The sequence below is a fragment of the Rhinatrema bivittatum genome, chromosome 2, assembly GCF_901001135.1.
Source record: "Rhinatrema bivittatum chromosome 2, aRhiBiv1.1, whole genome shotgun sequence".
NCBI classification, from domain to species: Eukaryota; Metazoa; Chordata; class Amphibia; order Gymnophiona; family Rhinatrematidae; genus Rhinatrema; species Rhinatrema bivittatum.
This window is the reverse complement of record NC_042616.1, coordinates 471,440,673-471,459,212: the sequence shown is the minus strand read 5'-3', so window position 1 is coordinate 471,459,212 and position 18,540 is coordinate 471,440,673.

The following is an 18,540-nucleotide window of genomic DNA, read 5'->3' as shown; positions in this document are numbered from 1 at the left end:
GGCTCCAGATCACGTGGTGTCCAGCCACTCAATCATGCCCTCTAACACATCTGGTCCCAGCCGTTGGACAATGCGCTCCTTCATTGGGTCAGCACAATCAGACAAGGTTCTCCTCTGCCATTCTGCTGGATGTACCTATTGCGGTTTGCCACCTTGGTCTTTAACTGGATCTTTATGCTTTGGTACCTGTGGGCATCTCCTGCCGCTGTGTCTTGAGATTGCCTGGGGGATGGTGCACCAGATCTGGCTCTTGGCTGCTCTTTAGGTCTTGTCTGCATGGTTGCTGAACAGTATGGCATAATTTTCCAGGACCCTAGCAATGATCCTTTGTTGTTCTCCAGGCTGAACTTCAAAGCCCTGAGACAAACACGTCCTGCTGCCTGGCTGCCTGAAGGGGGTGCCAGTTCGGCTTCCAGAGAGATGTCCCATCTTTCCTCACTCTCATTCCCACTCCTCTCCCTTCCTTCCCCACTCCTGTACCTGCTCTACAGTCTCCCCTCCTCTCTGCCCTCTCTGTCAATCCTAGTCTGTTGTCTTCCTCCCACTGGATGTGCCTGCCTATCCCTTTCACCTTCCCACCTCCTCCTATCCCTTGCCCCCTCCTTATCTCTACTTCTTTCCATTCCTACTCCTACACCTATTCCTCCTTCTTTCCCTAGAACTCCTGCCCTTGTCCTCCCTCCTCCTTTCCTGTCCTCCCCTCACACCTCTCCTCTCTTCTTCTCCCCTGTCTCTTACTCTCAATCCTCTCCACTCAATACCACAACACCTCACGACTCCTCCTCAGTACCATGCCTCACCATCACTCCTCATCACTCCTCTTCCTCATCACCATGCCTCAGCTCCATGCATCACCACTCCTCCTCCACCTCACTTCTGCTCTTCCTTCTCTCACAAACACAGACAGATAAACAGGGCAAACTGACAAAAACTTTCACTCCAACAAAGAAGACAAAAGACCAAGGTAAAGAGCAACAGATGAGAACAGAAGACAAGACAACACAGTCAGGTAATTGCAATATACAAGCTCCTACTCCTACTAATCAACTCAACAACTCTTCTCTCCTCTCTTCAGTGCCTGACACAACCTCATAAAGGCATTTGCAGGAACCTGGTATATATAAACTATAAAAATAATGCACCATATACAAATCAATACACACCACATAAAATGACGCATGACTTGCAGACACAACACGTTCCATGCTGGCACAGCGCGTGATACGCTGACAGAATGTGCGACGTGATAATTTCCACTGTGTTGTGCATTCTGGCCACGCTAGGCCCGTGCCCGGGCCTGCTTACTTCTCTCTCTCTTCTGAAAGACCCAGTCCATCCTCTCCTGTTGACGCGGCAAACTGCCTGCGTCCCCAGCGTCCAGCTTCGGCTTCTCCGGCTCCCTCATGCACCTCTGCCTCCTAGGCCTCGCAGCGCGGCTCATGCCGGGGCTCGGCATCCTCCACCGCATTGCCTCCCCCCAGGCACGTGCACACGCATTCCGCGAGTCCCTTTAAAGGGACCTTGGTGGGAAACCGCTCCGCGGCGTGTCCTGATGACATCACGTAGACTTACTATAAAAGCGAGTGCCTTTTCCCCAGACCCTCACCTTGGCAAACGAGTCGTCACCATGCGTGAGCTAGTTGCGGTCCTCGATCCTGCGTTCCTGTGCTTGTTCCAGTGTTCCTGCATCTGTTCCTGTGTTCCTGTTCTCGTTCCAGTGTTCCTGAGTTTGTTCCTGTGTTCCCGTGGTCCTTCCAGTGTTCCAGCACCTGTTCCTATTTTTCTTTGTTCCTGAGTTTCATTCTACGTACCTCAACCCAGGTTGTACCCTTCTCGGACTGATACATGGTACTGACCTTTGCTTGCTTCTGACTACGCTTGGACTGATACCTGGAACTGACCCTTGCTTTGGCTGACCATCCTCGGACAGATTCCCTGGCATTGACCCTTTGCTTCTCTTGTGACCACCAGGTCCACCTGCCTTGACACTGTCAGCGGCCTTCCTCGAGCTAGACCATTAGGCGCTGCCTACCCTGCCCGGAGGACCTTCAGTTCCTGTATTGTACCCATGGTCCGCCGGTACTCTCTGTTCCGCTCTAGCTCGTCTGTTCACCCGTCCAGCCACACACCTCTACTATTGTAGGCACACCTCTCCGACATCTCTCCGGGAGACCCCCAGAGGCCCCACCTAAGCCCAGGCAGTCCGGGAATCCATGGGCCTCAACCCACAGAGCCCCAGGTGAAGCTCCAGCTTGCCTCTGTCTCTTAGTGTGCACCGCCCTCCTGGCAGCAGGCACCCACTGGGTCCCCAGAGGGCCGTACCAATCCTGTGGCCAGGCCAAAGGTCCACCTCCAGTGCAACACACTGTGCTGTGATACATAGAATATTAGACTAACCATGCCCAATTTTTATCATGGGTGTAATTTCTGCTATGAGTATAGCAATTTGATGAATCTAGGCCTTGGTTAGGGCTACATTTTTTAAATTGCGTCAGTTTAGAAGGATAAAATATATGTTGAGTTTTGAATATTTTTGGATGGTGGTCCAAGCGCTGATTTCACCAGTTTGGGATTACTGCAATGGGGTTTAATTGGTTGTTTCTAATAGGGCAGTTCAGCATCTTCAGATAATGCAAAACATGGAGGCATGGTTAATTTTTGCCTGTCCCAATGTACCAGTGCTCGTCCTTTGTTAATTCAGCTACATTGCTTGCCAATAAAGGAAGCAATTTGATTCAAGATATTGGTTTTGTTGTTTAAATTTAGGAAAGGCTCTAGGCCGGACTGTCTTAAACAAATAGTTAAACCATATAATCCAAATAGGAGGGTATGTTCTGTTCAAGGTAATTTGTTGCAGATTCCTGCAAGCAAAGAGATACACACTGCTAGATTTCAGAATAGAGTGATTTTTGTAAGGGGCCCTGCGATTTGGAATGCTTTCACTCTAAAATTCAGGATGGAATCAAATTATTTAATTATTAGGAAAAGGGTAAAAGCTTGGTTGTTCCCAGGGATGAGTTGGGCAAAAAACTGATTTTTAGGAAAAGGATAAAAGCTTGCTTATTTCCAGAGATGGAGGAGGTGGAAATGGGGAGAGTTGATTGTTCCTTCATTTTATTGATATTATATTTTAATGCTGTATTTATAATTTATTTATTTTTCATGATTGTATTCAATTGTGTTGTGACTGTTGTGATCAGCATGCTGAGTGTACAGTATAGAAAAGCTGGATATAAAAAGCTGGAAATAAAGAAGTAAAATATTTCATAAATTAGGCAAATAAACAGAAAGTACATGTATGGTTATATGCTTACTTATTCTTTTGGACATTATCCCACTATACTAACCATACACAATTATGCTTAGGGGTAGATTTTTAAAAGGTGTGCGCCCCCGCCCCCGGACCACCCCTTTTGTAAAGTACCGGGACTTAATTACTAGTGCACAGACATTTTTTGGGTACATTTTACATACATACTTTGAAAACGCACATAAGTGAAAATCCCTCCCCAACCCTTCCCCTGGGAATTCCTCTGCTCACTTCAGGTAAACTTATGTGCCAACATGACATACACATGTAAGTTTACCCACAGATTTGGGAGAAAGCACTGGACCCAGGTCGTGGTCCCAGCGTACCTAGATCTGGACTGAAGATGGAAAACCTAAAGGTACTGGGAGGGGAGGGTGGGGGATAGGAGGGGGAGGGAAGGAAGTCCAAGGAGGTATCTTAATCAAAAAGATTTGCAGCCAGGCAGTGTGTTGGGGGAGGGGGAGGCTAGAGCTGGACCATTTCCTTTTTAACATTTAAAATACTTTTGGAGAAGTTTGGGGTGGAGTTGGGTGGAGATATTCATAGATAGCAGAAGCCATAGGTTGGGTAGGGGATTTGTGTTTCTGACTCCTAGGCACGTGAGATAACATTTGTTTGATTTTTTACTGCAGCAGCACTTAACTGGCAATATACTTTTCATTTCAATATAGCCAGTTATTCACACAAAGCTGGATAACTTAACACCTTATTGGCGATATTTATCAAAAATAATTTGGTTTTAATGTTAGCTGGATAACTTTAATCAGGGGAATTCAGTGGTACATTTGTCCTGCTGAATATTAGGGATGTGAATCGTTTTTTGACGATTTAAAATATCGTCCGATATATTTTAAATCGTCAAAAATCGTTAGGGCCACGATACAATACCAATTCCCCCGATTTATCGTCAAAAAATCGTAAATCGGGGGAAGGGGGAGGGCAGGAAAACCGGCACACTAAAACCCCCTAAAACCCACCCCCGACCCTTTAAATTAAATCCCCCACCCTCCCGAACCCCCCCCCCAAATGCCTTAAATTACCCTGGGGTCCAGCGGCGGTCCATAGCTAAATCGGGGGAAGGGGGAGGGCAGGAAAACTGGCACACTAAATCCCCCTAAAACCCACCCCCGACCCTTTAAATGAAATCGGGGGAAGGGGGAGGGCAGGAAAACCGGCACACTAAATCCCCCTAAAACCCACCCCCGACCCTTTAAATTAAATCCCCCCAAATGCCTTAAAGTACCCTGGGGTCCAGCGGCGGTCCGAAACGGGCTCCTGCTGTTGAAGCGTGTTGTCTTCAGCCGGCGCCATTTTGCAAAATGGCTGCAGCAAAATGGCGGCGGCCATAGACCAACACGATTCGACCACAGGAGGTCGCTTCCGGACCCCCGCTGGACTTTTGGCAAGTCTTGTGGGGGTCAGGAGGCCCCCCCAAGCTGGCCAAAAGTCTCTGGGGGTCCAGCGGGCGTCCGGGAGCGATCTCCTGCCGTGAATCGTTTTCCTTACGGATAATGGCGCCGGCAGGAGATCGACTGCAGGAGGTCGTTCAGCGGAGGTCCGGAACCCTCGCTGGACCGCCGGACCCCAGGGCACTTTAAGGCATTTGGGGGGGGTTCGGGAGGGGGGATTTAATTTAAAGGGTCGGGGGTGGGTTTTAGGGGGTTTTTCACGATATTCTAAACACCCAAACGGCAACGATATGATTCCCTCCCCCTCCCAGCCGAAATCGATCGTTAAGACGATCGAGGACACGATTCACATCTCTACTGAATTTATCCAAGATAACCTATCCTGCTAAGTTTAGCTGAATAAGTTATCCATTCTGAATTTTTTCAATATTAGTTTCAAATGGGGACAACACTGGGTCCAAATAGAATACTTGTATAGAAGCAGAATACTGAAAGTTATTGTTTAGAAAAACAGCATAGCACATGAAACATTTCTGTGTAGGTTGAACCCTTATGATGGTGCCAATGAGGTTTATGAACTGAACTTCAAAGGATTATCTTTTATGAGTACCTTTGAATGTGACTTTTAGAAATAGCATGGTGAGGTCAGACATGTTGTATACAGTCTCAGAAAATGCCTATCAATACATTCTTTGTTCAGATGATGTCACCTTGGTTTCTGTTTCTTTCCTCCCACACAGGTACATAACTAGTTCTAAATGTGCTTTTATCTTACTAAACATTGACATGCATATGCTTCATTTTATGTTCGAGGTCAAGGTATAAATAAATCAAACACATGTAGGTTGCTTTCAAAGATAGTTCTGTATCGTACAGATTTGAGTTTAACATGTTGTTGAATGTTAGTTATCTGATATAGGAGCTTATGCAATAAAGGTTAACATATATGGCAAAAACTTTTATGCACGCTAAAAATAAAATGCTAAGAGATAAGATTTTATTGTTAAGAAAATCTCCCCAAGTCATACATTATGAACTAAAATTAGCACCTAGCATGCAAATAAGGGAGTGCCATATACAAATGAGGCTTTTCTGGGCCCTTTTGAAATAACATGGCATGTAGCCCTATACCCACTATTTTCTGTAAGCCCATTAATAATAAAAAGTTTAGAAATTCCTAGAAACCAGATGTTAACATTTTTCAGTCTAGAAAGTGCATGAAATCCACCCTGCTTACCGGAACTTCACTTTTCGCTAGTTAGGATGGAGTGTTCCTCTTCCCCAAGCTCAATAAACATAAGGAAAAAGATTTCCCATCCCCACACCCCAAAATATTATCACCCCTTCCTCCCTTCACAAGACTTGACCTGCTACAGGGTATCCCTTCCAAAAAGACATCCGCACTGGACATGTATCCCATCCTCTCTGTAAGGCATTCTTCCTTGATAGGATCCCCCTCATAGATAGCAAACCACTCACCCACCCACCCCTTTAGAAATATTTTATCATTCAGGAGGGGCTGGGTATTCATGGGCAGAAGGACTTGACAGTGTCTTCATGCTCTCAATGCTGCCTCTGTTGACAGTAATAGTGTTTCCTTATCATCCTGCTAAACCAGTACAGACAACTGAATATTACTTCACAGCCCACCATGCCCCACTTCAGTTAATGAAGACAGAGGATTTGGCCTGAGCCTGATCCTGTTCTCCACGGCCAGTCCTCTAGCTGCTTCTTCCTACATGCTGGCCTGTAACAACTTCATCTCCACAGATCTCCATCACCACAGCGGCCCGCACCTAAGACCAGCCAGCCCCAGCACCCGAGGGCTCAACCTAAGGGGAATGTGGGCTGGTATTGGTGAAGTTCCAGTTGGGATTCTGCTCCCTCCAGCTCTACCTGCCAATGGTGGTGGCCTGCAGAGCTCCTCCCCACAAGTAGTACCAACTCCCCCTCAGCCCAAGCGTCTATATCTGCAATATTTACCTTTCATGACCTTTTGGGTTTTCCCTGGTGTATTTGGCCTTGTGCTAATATCAAGTTCCTTAGTATTCATGGTTGATTGCTTCTTGTAGGCAGCTTCCAGGAATTTTTACCATGGTTGAGCCCCCTGGCAAGGAAGGGGGGGGGGGGGAGTGAACCCTTCTCCATTCTTTCTCATGCTTTCTCTTTCTATAAAGTTTAATTGAGAAAGGAAAGAGCTGGATTACCTAAAGCAGTAATTCACAGAGAGAGAGGGGGAGAGAGAGAGAGAGAGAGAGAGAATGTCTGTGCAGCATCTGTGTGGCCCAAATGCTTCTGAAAGGTAAGTACTATAAAGAAATTTCTACCTGCATTGGTGCCCCCCACTAAGCTCAACACAATTCTCTCTCACGGCCCATGAACCTGACCTATCTCTGACTTCCAATTAAAAAAAAAGTGCAGCCACTGAGGACAGAACAGATCTCAGCTCCATTGACTACAGAGCTTCTTCTTCTTCTTTCAGTTAATCTCAATTCAGGACGCGAGGGGACCAGAATTCAAACAATTGCAACAGCATTACATAATTACTACCATCTCTATACTTAAGAACCTCAATCACCCATACTCATTCTACATATCCACAATCATCCTAACCTAACTTTACTACCTCTAATCTGCCACTACTTTCCTTTAGATGGGAACTACATCTATCCCAGTAATTAAGTACCTCCCAAGAACTCTTTACATCAACGCCAGATCTTCCATTCCTCAGATTATCCGTCACCAAAGACTTATTGCTATAATGATCTCTCCAGTCACTCAACTGTTGGGGCTTTCGCTCTTCACTCTCTCCCTTTTCAATGCCCAATCTCTCTCCAAAAAAACTGATATTTTCAATGACTACCTATCAGAAGCTAGTCCTGACATCTGCGCAGTCTGACAGGGGCCGGCCAATGGCATGGATACCCTGTCACATGGTAAGGGCAAAGGGCCATCAGCACCATCGGCGCCATCTTTATGAGTGGCAGCCGACGGCCCGAGAACGGGAGATTGCTCCCGGGACCACCACTGGACCACCAGGTAATTTTTAAATGTTTTGGGGGGATTGGGAGGGTGGGGGAAGCTAAGGGGTCATTTTTAAAGGGTCGGGTGGGTTGTTTTTTTTATCGGGCCATTTGCACCATTTTTGAGTGGCAGCCAAAATGGCGCCGATGGCCCGAGAGTGGGAGATCGGTCCCCGCGCCCCCACTGGACCACCAGGTACTCGTAAAATGTTTTGGGGGGTTCGGGAGGGTGGGGGAAGGTAAGGGGTCAATTTTAAAGGGTCGGGCCTCACTAAAAAAAAATTAACGATGTGAATCGGAACCGATTCTGATTCACATCTCCACCAATCAGATTTATTTATCCCTCCAGCTGAACCCGATCGTTAAGACGATTGGGCACATGATTCACATCCCTAATTCACGGGATCCTAGTACTTGCCAGGCTTACTGAGGCTTGCTCTGGCCCCTCACCGTCTCAGACTCCATGTCACTCTCCTCCCCTGAGCAGTTTGTCTCCACTCTCTGGTCTCCAGCCTGGTATCTTGGCCACACCTAGTCTTCTCCCTCCACAATAGCAGGGCTGCTGGTCTGCTTCAGGTTCCCCTTTCTTTTCTTTCAGGTTTCAGTTTTTTTTCTCAGGATTCCCCCTCAGGTTGTTTTTTTTCTTTACCTCCTTCTTCTTTCCCCCCTGTCTTATAATTTCCAGCTGATAAATATGCATACGTTCTTGCACAATCACGTGGTAGGTGGAGGGTCTTTGCCACATTGCAGGTCTTTTCCCCCAACCCCATTACTTTGGGGGGGGGGTGTCCTGCCACGTTGCAGGTCTTTTTTCTCCTTCCCATTTCTTCTGGGGGAGAACTGCCATGTCTGTATGCCAAGGTGTCTGCCAGTGCCAGCATTTTTCTCTGTCACCAAATGCCCCCCCCCCCCCTCCCCCAAAGAGTGGGATTTTTTCTCACCTCTGCTTGCTTGGCCATCCATGACTTCTGCTTCTGATCTTAATTCATATTGTCTCTCTGTCTGCTTTGCTCCTATTGACACAGGAACATACAAACAGGCACACCTTGATAAGGTACCCTTCAGTGTATCAGGTACCCTTCAGTGATAAGGTACCCTTCAGTGTCTCTTTGTTTTCTTCTAGGACACTGCTCTTTTAAAGTGTACCTGGGTAAAAGTTCTTCCTCTTGCTGTGACAGTGTCTGGGGCCTGTCAGCACATTGGTCAGCACACAGCAACTTCTTTGGCTATTAGAATTCATTTTTGTGAGTCAGTGGTGATCAAATTTGTAGAAGAGACAAAATTATTCTGAGTTGTTAAATCACAAGCGGATTGTATTAAATTGCAGGAGGACCTTGCGAAATCGGAAAACTTGACATTCAAATGGCTAATGAAATGTAATGTGAACAAGTGCAACGTAAAGCACATGGGGAAACGTTATACAATGTTAGGTACCATATTAGGAGCTATCACCCAGGAAAAGGATCTGGGTATCATAGTGGACAATATTTTAAAATCCTCAGCTCAACATGCAGTTGCGGAAAAAAGGGTAAAGAGTATGTTAGAAATTCTTAGGAAAGGAATAGTGAGGCTGCTCCTGGAGTACTGTGTGCATTTTAGTCACTGCATCTCAAAAAAGATATAGGTGCATTACATAAGGTACAGAGAAAAATGCCCAAAATGATAAAAGGGATAAAACAGCTCCCCTACATTTATTTATATATTTTATTTATTTAGATTTTTTATATTCTGCTTTTCACACTTTTTCTGCACTTCAAAGTGGATTATATTCAGGTACTGTAGGTATTTCCCTATCCCCAGAAGGTTTACAATCTAATAGGGTCATTTTCCAAGGTTTGATAGCGTGCGATAATGCCCTAATGCACACGATAATGGGCTTATCATGGCGGTAAAATTAAAATTAGGGGTGGGGTTAGGGAGGGATTTAGGGCAATGGGGTGGTGGCACCGCTGCCGGTGATAATGTTTTGGACATTATCACCAGCAGTAGCACGGGAAATTGCACCACCTTTTAGTGTGGCTCTAGGGGGGCGATCGTGTGTGGCAGGGTCGCACCGTAGCAGGCGAAACTGCACTGCATGATGCAGCTGGCGGCACACTAGCACCCTCCACCCTTTTTTTCACCCCCTTTAGGGTGGCAGCTCATCATTCTGCAGGAATGATGAATCTAGGCCTAAGTTTGTACCTGAGGCAATGGAGGGTAAAATGACTTGCCCAAGAAGCAACAATGGGACTTGAACCCTCATTTTCTGGTTTATAGCCCACTGCTTTAACCACTAGGCTACTCTACATGGAAAACCTAAAGAGGCTAGGGCTGTTCAGCTCGGAGAAAAGGCAGTTGGGGCCAAATAGGATAGAGGTCTATAAAATCATGAGCGGAATAGGACAGGTAAATATAAATCGGTTATTTACTCTTTAAAAAAATACAAAGACTAGGAGACAATCCATGATGTAAGTAGCACATTCAAAACAAACAGTAGAAAATTATTTTTCACTCAATGCATGATTAAGCTCTGGAATTCATTGCTGTGGAATTTATTGGCGGATATGGTTAAGGCAGTTAGCATAGCTAAGTTTAAAAAAAGACTTGGACAAGTTCCTGGAGGAGAAGCCCATAAACTTTTATTAATGAAGTAAACTTAGAAAATAGCCACTACTTATTGCTGCCCAAAAGCAATATGGGATATATTTAGGATCTTGCAGGTACTTGTGACTTGGACTGGCCACTGTTGGAAACAGAATATTGGGCTTGATGGACCCTCGGTCTAACATAGTATGGCAATTCTTAAGTTCTTATGATCATTTAGAATTCAAAACAATTTTGTGTCATCTGAAAATTTAGTTACCTCATTTGTCATTTCTTTCTCCAGATCATTTTTTAATATTTTAAATAGTACAAGTCACAATACAGACCCCTGAAGAGCTCAACTAACGCTCTTTCTCCTTTTCTGTGTTTCAGGTTTTTTATCCAGTTACCAATCAGCAATAGGACACTGCCTCCGATCACATGAGCTCCCAATTTCCTGAAGAGCTTCTTATGAGGAACTTTATAAAATGCCTTCTGAAAAACCAAATATACTATTTGAACCAGCTGATCTTTTCCCACATTTTTTACCCCCCCAAAAAAATAAATAAACAAAACAAAACCCAAACAAACTAGTTAATTAGTAAGGCAAGATTTCTCTTTGCAAAACCCATGTTGACTCATCCTCATTAAACCATGGCTATTTATGTTTTTAAGACTAGGTTTGACTATTTTGCTTGGCACCTGTGTCAGAGATTCTGCTTAGAAGGAATCCACATCACATTGGACAAGTGAGTCGTAAAAGTTGTGCAGAAGGGATATTCCGTGGAGATTGTGATTACCATCATTAATACTGAACATAAGAACATGACATACTGGGTCAGACCAAGGGTCCATCAAGCCCAGCATCCTGTTTCCAACAGTGGCCAATCCAGGCCATAAGAACCTGGAAAGTACCCAAAAACTAAGTCTATTCCATGTTACCATTGCTAGTAATAACAGTGGCTATTTTTTAAGTCAACTTAATTAATAGCAGGTAATGGACTTCTCCTCCAAGAACTTATCCAATCCTTTTTTAAACACAGCTATGCTAACTGCACTAACCACATCCTCTGGCAACAAATTCAGGAGTTTAATTGTGCATTGAGTTTTAAAGAACTTTCTCCGATTAGTTTTAAATGTGCCACATGCTAACTTCATGGAGTACCCCCTAGTCTTTCTATTATCCGAAAGAGTAAATAACCAATGTACATCTACCCATTCTAGACCTCTCATGATTTTAAACATCTCTATCATATCCCCCCTCAGCCGTCTCTTCTCCAAGCTGAAAAGTCCTAACCTCTTTAGTCTTTCCTCATAGGGGAGCTGTTCCATTCTCCTTATCATTTTGGTAGCTCTTCTCTCTACCTTCTCCATCACAATTATATCTTTTTTGAGATGCGGCGACCAGAATTGTACACAGTATTCAATGTGCTGTCTCACCATGTAGCGATACAGAGGCATTATGACATTTTCCATTTTATTCACCATTTCCTTTCTAATAATTCCCAACATTCTGTTTGCTGTTTTGACTGCCGCAGCACACTGAATTGATGATTTCAATGTGTTATCCACTATGACGCCTAGATCTCTTTCTTGGGTTGTAGCACCTACTATGTACATTTATAGTTCCCCTCTGCATAGTGATTATGATGCAAACATGGACCCTTTGACTGTGGTAAGTTTGACACCACATGCAGGGAGGAGCCCTGAAAGTCCTCACCATTGGCAGGTGGACTTGGATGAGGCAGATGCCCACCTAGAGTTTTGCCTTTACCAGCCCTTTTCTCCTCGGGTTGAGTCTTCAATGCCATGGCCTTTAGGTCTTAGGAGGAGATTCTGTGAACAACAGAGATTATTTGATGCAGCATGGTCAGAGTAGACTGAGGACAGGCATATCCTGAGACAGGCTGGGACCAATGGCAGATGGCATTCAGAGAAGTGCAGGAGCCAAGTAATGGTCAGTGTCAGGCAGCATTCTAGGATGACTGGAAGTCAGGCCAAGGTCAATACCAAGAATCCATTCACAGGGAAAGGAGGAATGGAGATTCAGGACAGATGGGTGAGGAGCAACACAGGAGGCAAGGCACACTGAAGAACTGAAGAGCTGAAAAGCTGAAGAGAATACCATTGAGAATGATGGACAAGAAAAGGACTGCTGGAATGGGAGTTGAAGATACTGGAACTGAAGACCCTGGAACAGGAGGATGAAGAGACTGAAGAACTGAAGAAGGAAGACAGGAATGCTGAAGGCACGGGAATGAAAGACAGAATGCTTAGGTAAACTCATATTACTATGAGGCAGGCAGACCTGTTGCTGAGGCATCGAGCTGGGCTAGCAAGGCCTTTTGTAGGCCAGCACATCTGATGTCATGCAGGGTTGCCATGGAGCTTTAAATTAAAGTTGTCATGTTTCCGCCTAAGAAGAAGTGCAGGAGTGGCGGCATCTTACCATGTTGAAGAACGGCCAGCTCGGCCAGGATCCCTGGCGGCATTCTGCCATGAATGCTGGTACCAGCCCTGGAGGTAGGAGTAGCAGTTTGTAGGACAGCCCCAGGCCACTGATCATAACAGGAAATTGTTCATGCCATTATCCTGGCAGGAAGAATGGGGAGTTCTGGACCTTGCAGTGACCTAGCTTCATAAATATATTTGGAAAGATCACCAGAGATTTCTCAGATTTTGTGTTCTGGACAACATTTTCAGTTCAAGACACTGCTGTTGCAACTTGCTACAGCCTCAATGACTTTCAGTAAGGTAATGAGATCATACTTGCAGTGGCCCACCACAGGAAAGGCATCATGGTGCATCTCCATCTAGACGATTGGCTTATCAGTGCCAAATCATTCCAAAACAACCAATTAGCATCTGCCAGAGCTGTTAAGATCTTTGAACACCTAGATTATATGGTAAATTATTCAAAGATCAGGCTAAGCCCCTCCCAATCCATAGAGCGCTTGGAAGCTCATTTCAATATGAAAACAGGACATATCTTCCTAAACAAAAAATAGTTTAACAAAATAGGAGCACAAATATAAACATTTTTGTGTCAAATGGTGCCCAATGTGGGGACTATATCCTACTTTTGGGGTTTATGGTGGCCATTTTGGACTTAGTTCCATGGGCCGGGACTCATATACATCCCCAGCAACAGTCATTGCTGTCCTGTTTGTCCCCTAAGTCTCATAACAATTAAATTAATCTGTACAAACCACTCCCGATAATAGATAGATGTATATGGGTAGTGATGCCCTCACATTTGTTGTAAAGAATAGATTTGGAATTTTCCTCTGGGACTGTGGTAACCTCAGATGTGAGTGCAGTAGTTTTTTTTGGGTTTGTTTTTTTTTTTTGGGGGGGGGGCTCACTTTCATGATCAGGTGACTCAGGGCTTCGGGACCAAAGAGGAAGCCTCATGGTCTATAAACAGGCTAGAAACCATTGTTTATCAGTTTAGCTTTGGTAAAGTTCCTTCCATTAATGAAGGAAAATCAATTTGGGTGCTGTCAGACAATGCCACAACAGTCACATATGTGAACGAGCAAGGACCCAGAAGACAAATCCCAAACCTTACCCTATTTGGAAAAAAACATTACCTTAAGACCTCATATCCGCCCCTGCCCCTTAGTCTATCCCCTGTCCCTCTGTCCCTTATTTGAATTACTTGCAGTCTAGTGGGGCCTAAAAACACTCACTAGGTTTTATGAGCAGTGCCACAATTTCAAAATGGTGTATGCCAACCATTTTCATGCTTTTGCCAGCTGCCCCACCTTCATACTGTAGGTGGCCAGCTGGCATAAATTTGAAAACATTTGCACTGAGCTCAGAGGCCTAGGGGTTTCTCAGGGCCCAGTAGACCTCAAGGACATGAAGGTAAAGGACAGGGGGATGGGAGTGAGCTAGGATGGAGGAGGGATTAGGAGGTCTGGGAATAATTTTATATCAAAATTGGTATGGGTTTAGAAGGGAGGGGTACATCCCGGAATGACACTATTTTGTACTTTTATAAACAGGGTGAGTACTGGGGTTACTTCAAGGGGTAGTGGGGGAAAGGGGATATCAGCAGACCCCGATTATTTTTTTGACTATATGGGGGCAGGGAGGGGATTGTTCAAGTAGCTCAGGTCTTTAGGATGAGCCACAGGAGCATCACAATGTGAGTTAACGTCCCAATGCTTTTGAGCTGTAGCTAATTTTCTTTTAAATAATTCAATACATGAATGTTGATGCAGATTGACTAGTAATGAGCTGATTTGCATGCATGTATCAGTTTTATGGGAATCAAGATAATTTGCAGAGTTTGGAATACTGCATTATCTCTGCATTATGCTGTCTACCACTCATAATCACTGTTTCCCCTGCTCTAAAACACTAATGCAGCACAGTAAATGACCCTCTTAGATTGTAAACCCTCTAAGGAAAGGGAAGTACCTGAAGAGCAACTCACCTTGAGGAACCAATGAAAATAAAATACTATAAATAAAAAGCAACTCATTAAATATTGCCATAAAGTAAATTTGCTTTGCATGGCTGATTTCAGAAAAAAATCTTAACTTCTGTATACCTCAATGAGGTATAGTGAATGCTTTTTGCAAAACTTCCTGTTGAAAAACTGTCAGTGTACTTTTGTACCAGGCTGCTGCTCCTTGTGATCTTTGACAAATCACTTTATCCTCCACTGCCTCAGGTACAAACTTAGGGCCTGAGACATCAAGGTATTTTCCCATGGTCACAGAATGGGAGAAAAGCCTTAATGAATCATGCAGTTAGATTATAAGGGGTAGGTTTTAAACAAAGTGCATAATATCCATATGCACGCGGGACCCGGCGCGCGCACATGGACGAGCATATTTTATAAAATGCATGCGAGGCTGCGCGCATGTTATAAAATACAAGCAGCATGCACACATTTCCGGTGGATTTGGAAATCAGTGCACATGGGGGGGGGGGGGCAGTTATGCAATTCCCGTGCGGCGACGCATCCCGGCCTTCCCCAGTTCCCTCCCAGTCCACTCCAATTAAAGAGCGAACTGGGAGGGAACTTCTCAACCCCCCACCTCACCTTCCCTGCCCGCCCCCTCTCCTCCCCACCCTCGAAACCCTTTCACCAACCTTTCAATTTTTTTATTTTGGTGCTAAGTGCTCCAATGGAGCAGCAGCAACTTGCGTACGCCTTCCGTCCCTTCCCCGGTACAATGGCAAATGGCCGCTGTACAGGCCGCCTCCATCCCAATCCCTCCCTGCTCCTTAACTGGGCCCGGCACTTTGGCGCGTAATGGAGGTTCCGCGTTTGGCCAGGCCCCTTTGAAGATGCGCATGGCGTGCACAAAGCCTGGCCAAGGCCTTGTGTGCGCGGGGGATTTAAAATTTGGCTGTAAGCCCTTTGGGGATAGGGAAGTAACTACAGTCCTGAATTAATCCTCTTAGAAGTGCCAAAAGAGCAGGATATAAATAAAAGTGGCATAATTCCTGATAGAAAGATAGCATGCTCTATTTCTCCAATACTACAGGACAGTTTTTCTGTTTAGTGCATTATCTTCTTTGTCTTAGTCTGTAATGTTTTTGTAACAGAGTGTTAAACTCTGTCCCCTGTAGCTGTGTTTGCCAATTAGTGGAATGGCAATTGTGGTCTCAACAGGTCATTCTGCCAGCAGTGTGAGTCAGAGTCTCCATCTAGACTCTGCCTTTATTTGTAAGTTCAGTGTATTGTAGTTGTGTTATTATAGTGTATCACTCCACATTGGGAGAGGTTTGAGATCTAACAAAACTCCCTTGCCCATGTGACACAGGGGAATTCAGCATCAGTCTTAGTGGAGGGCTGAGGGAGCAGCTGTCTTTCCTAGCAGAAGACATTTGAGGGGGCCTTATTCTTCAACAGGGAGGGTCTGGAGTTGAATAAGGAGTAAGAGCTTGAGTTCTATTGGAGTGGAGGAGAAGAGTGCCTGCAAGTCCTGAAGATGATGAATTGAGTTCTGGAAGCTGGGGACGAGTGTACGAGGAGGTGTCAGAGGCAGGACAGCCTGCCTGGGAAAGTCTGCCAGAGTGAAGTTGGGGATATACAGAAGATGAGGATTTCAATGGAGAGTTGGTGAACCAGTATACTGAGAGGCTCCAGAGGAAGGGCAACTTGACTGGAAAAATTCACCAGAATCAGAGATGGATTCAGTTAGAATCAGCCCGAGTCTCCAAAAGGAGAAAGGAAGTGAGAGAAAAAGACAAGGATCTTGGTGGAAAAGATTACAGTTACCAAACAAGTACTAAGAGAGCCCAGGGTAGATGGGGGTACCCATTCCAAAGAGCTGACCTGTCCTGGGGAAGGTGTGGGAAGAGGTGAAAGAGACTATGTTTATTTTTGGTGACTTTTGTGATTTGAGATACAGTGTGAGAAACTATTCAAAATTGTATTTTTGAACTCTGATTTCCCTGCCATCAGTCAGTAAAGATTTTATTTATGAACAACAAAGCTGGTGTTGATGTGGTCTTTTTGGAGTATTTGACTGATATGTAGGAAAAGCCCTTGTGAGAACAGAAACCTAAGGGCCTCAAAAAGACACACTGCAGGAACTCTGGAAGGTCATGGGGCTTTGCCTGGTCATGATCCTCCCCATGTGCCCCCTTGCCTAAGAACTTACCAGGATGCATTGGAGGCTACATTTTTATTCAAATTTTGTACAGCCAAAATGTTAGCTTTATATTATCTATAATATCATATACAGTATAGTATACTATTTGCTTAATTGATTGACCTATTTAGTTATGCTACTTCTCGTTTTATCTAGATTGTTACATCTTTTTTTCTGGGCTTCCTGGCTTCTCTCTTATATCAGTCCAAGAATATCAAAACTGGACTGTTTGTCTAAATCTCAGCTTTCTTTGCTTTCAACATGTATTTCCTCTATTACGCTTTCTGCACTAGCTCCAGGTTTCATTCCACCTTCAGTTTAAATACCTATGACCTTATTAGCATTGCTGTATATGCCCCTTACAGTATATTCCACACTTTGCCCTCCTGTTTCCTACCATTTTTCATCAGTAATGTGCTGGAGGAGACTGCTGGATGGGGTCTCCTGGGAGCCACTGGCTAAATTATTTTGTGAAAACAAAAAGGTCTCAGTGCATCAAGCAGAGCTGGTGGAAGTCCACTGATAAGTAATTGGCATACAATCACTGCTCTCCCTCATGTTCTCTCTGTCTCTCCTTTCCCCACCATTTCCAGGATTTGCTCATTCGTGATGCTTGTACCTAATTGTTTTGTCCAGCTTTCTTTCCATATTCATTCATTATCTTCCCATTTAACATTTAATTCTGTTCTAAAGTGTCATCTGTTCTCTAGTGACTTTCTTTTATTAACTGCTTAGTTTGGCTTAATCTCAACCTTTTCTTGATTACGTCTTGGCTTCCTTTTTTATTATATACTTAGCCTTGGTTTAATCATGCTCAAATCACCTTTGCTAATAGCTCTATGAAATGGCCAAGGAATAGAAATACAAAGTGGCCCTGATCATGCCAAAGAATGAAATAAAGTGAGTAAAATGTGCAGGCATAAATGAGCAGGGTGTTGCCTGTGCTGCTGGACATAGAATAAACAAAGGCTAACAATTACCCCAGACATTAAGGGGGTCGAATTTAAGACCTGCGCGCACACGTCCATGTGCATGGTTCCTGGCACGCGCACATGGATGTGGCTATTTTATAACACATGTGTTATAAAATACGATATCTGCACTCACATGCACAGCAGATTTTAACAGCCGCGCATGCATATGAGGGTGGATGGCTTCCTCCATGCGGGTGGGGGGGGGGGGGGGAATTTAAAAAAAAACCCACGCACATTGATGGAAGTAGGGCTTCTCCAGTTCCCTCCCAGTCCGCTCCAATTAAGGGGCAGACTGGGAGGGAACATCCCTATACCCCTATCTAACCTTCCTACCCTTTCCCCTCCCCCCCCTCCCCCTAACCCCTTTCTACTTACTGTTTTTTTTTTTTCATTACTTACTGTTCCTCTGGAGTAGTAAGTAATCTCCGGGCGCCAGCTGGCTACTGGCACACACTTCCCCAGACAGCGGCTAATGGCGCTGTCTTGGCCCACCCCCACCCTGCCCCTTCCCACCCACACCCCGCCCCCTGGGCTGCCCCTTTTCCCTCGGCCAGCATTTGTGCGTGTACTGGGGTTTACGCACGTGGTCGGGCCTTTAGAAAAAGGGACACTGTGGGCCAGATTTAGTAGCTACGCATG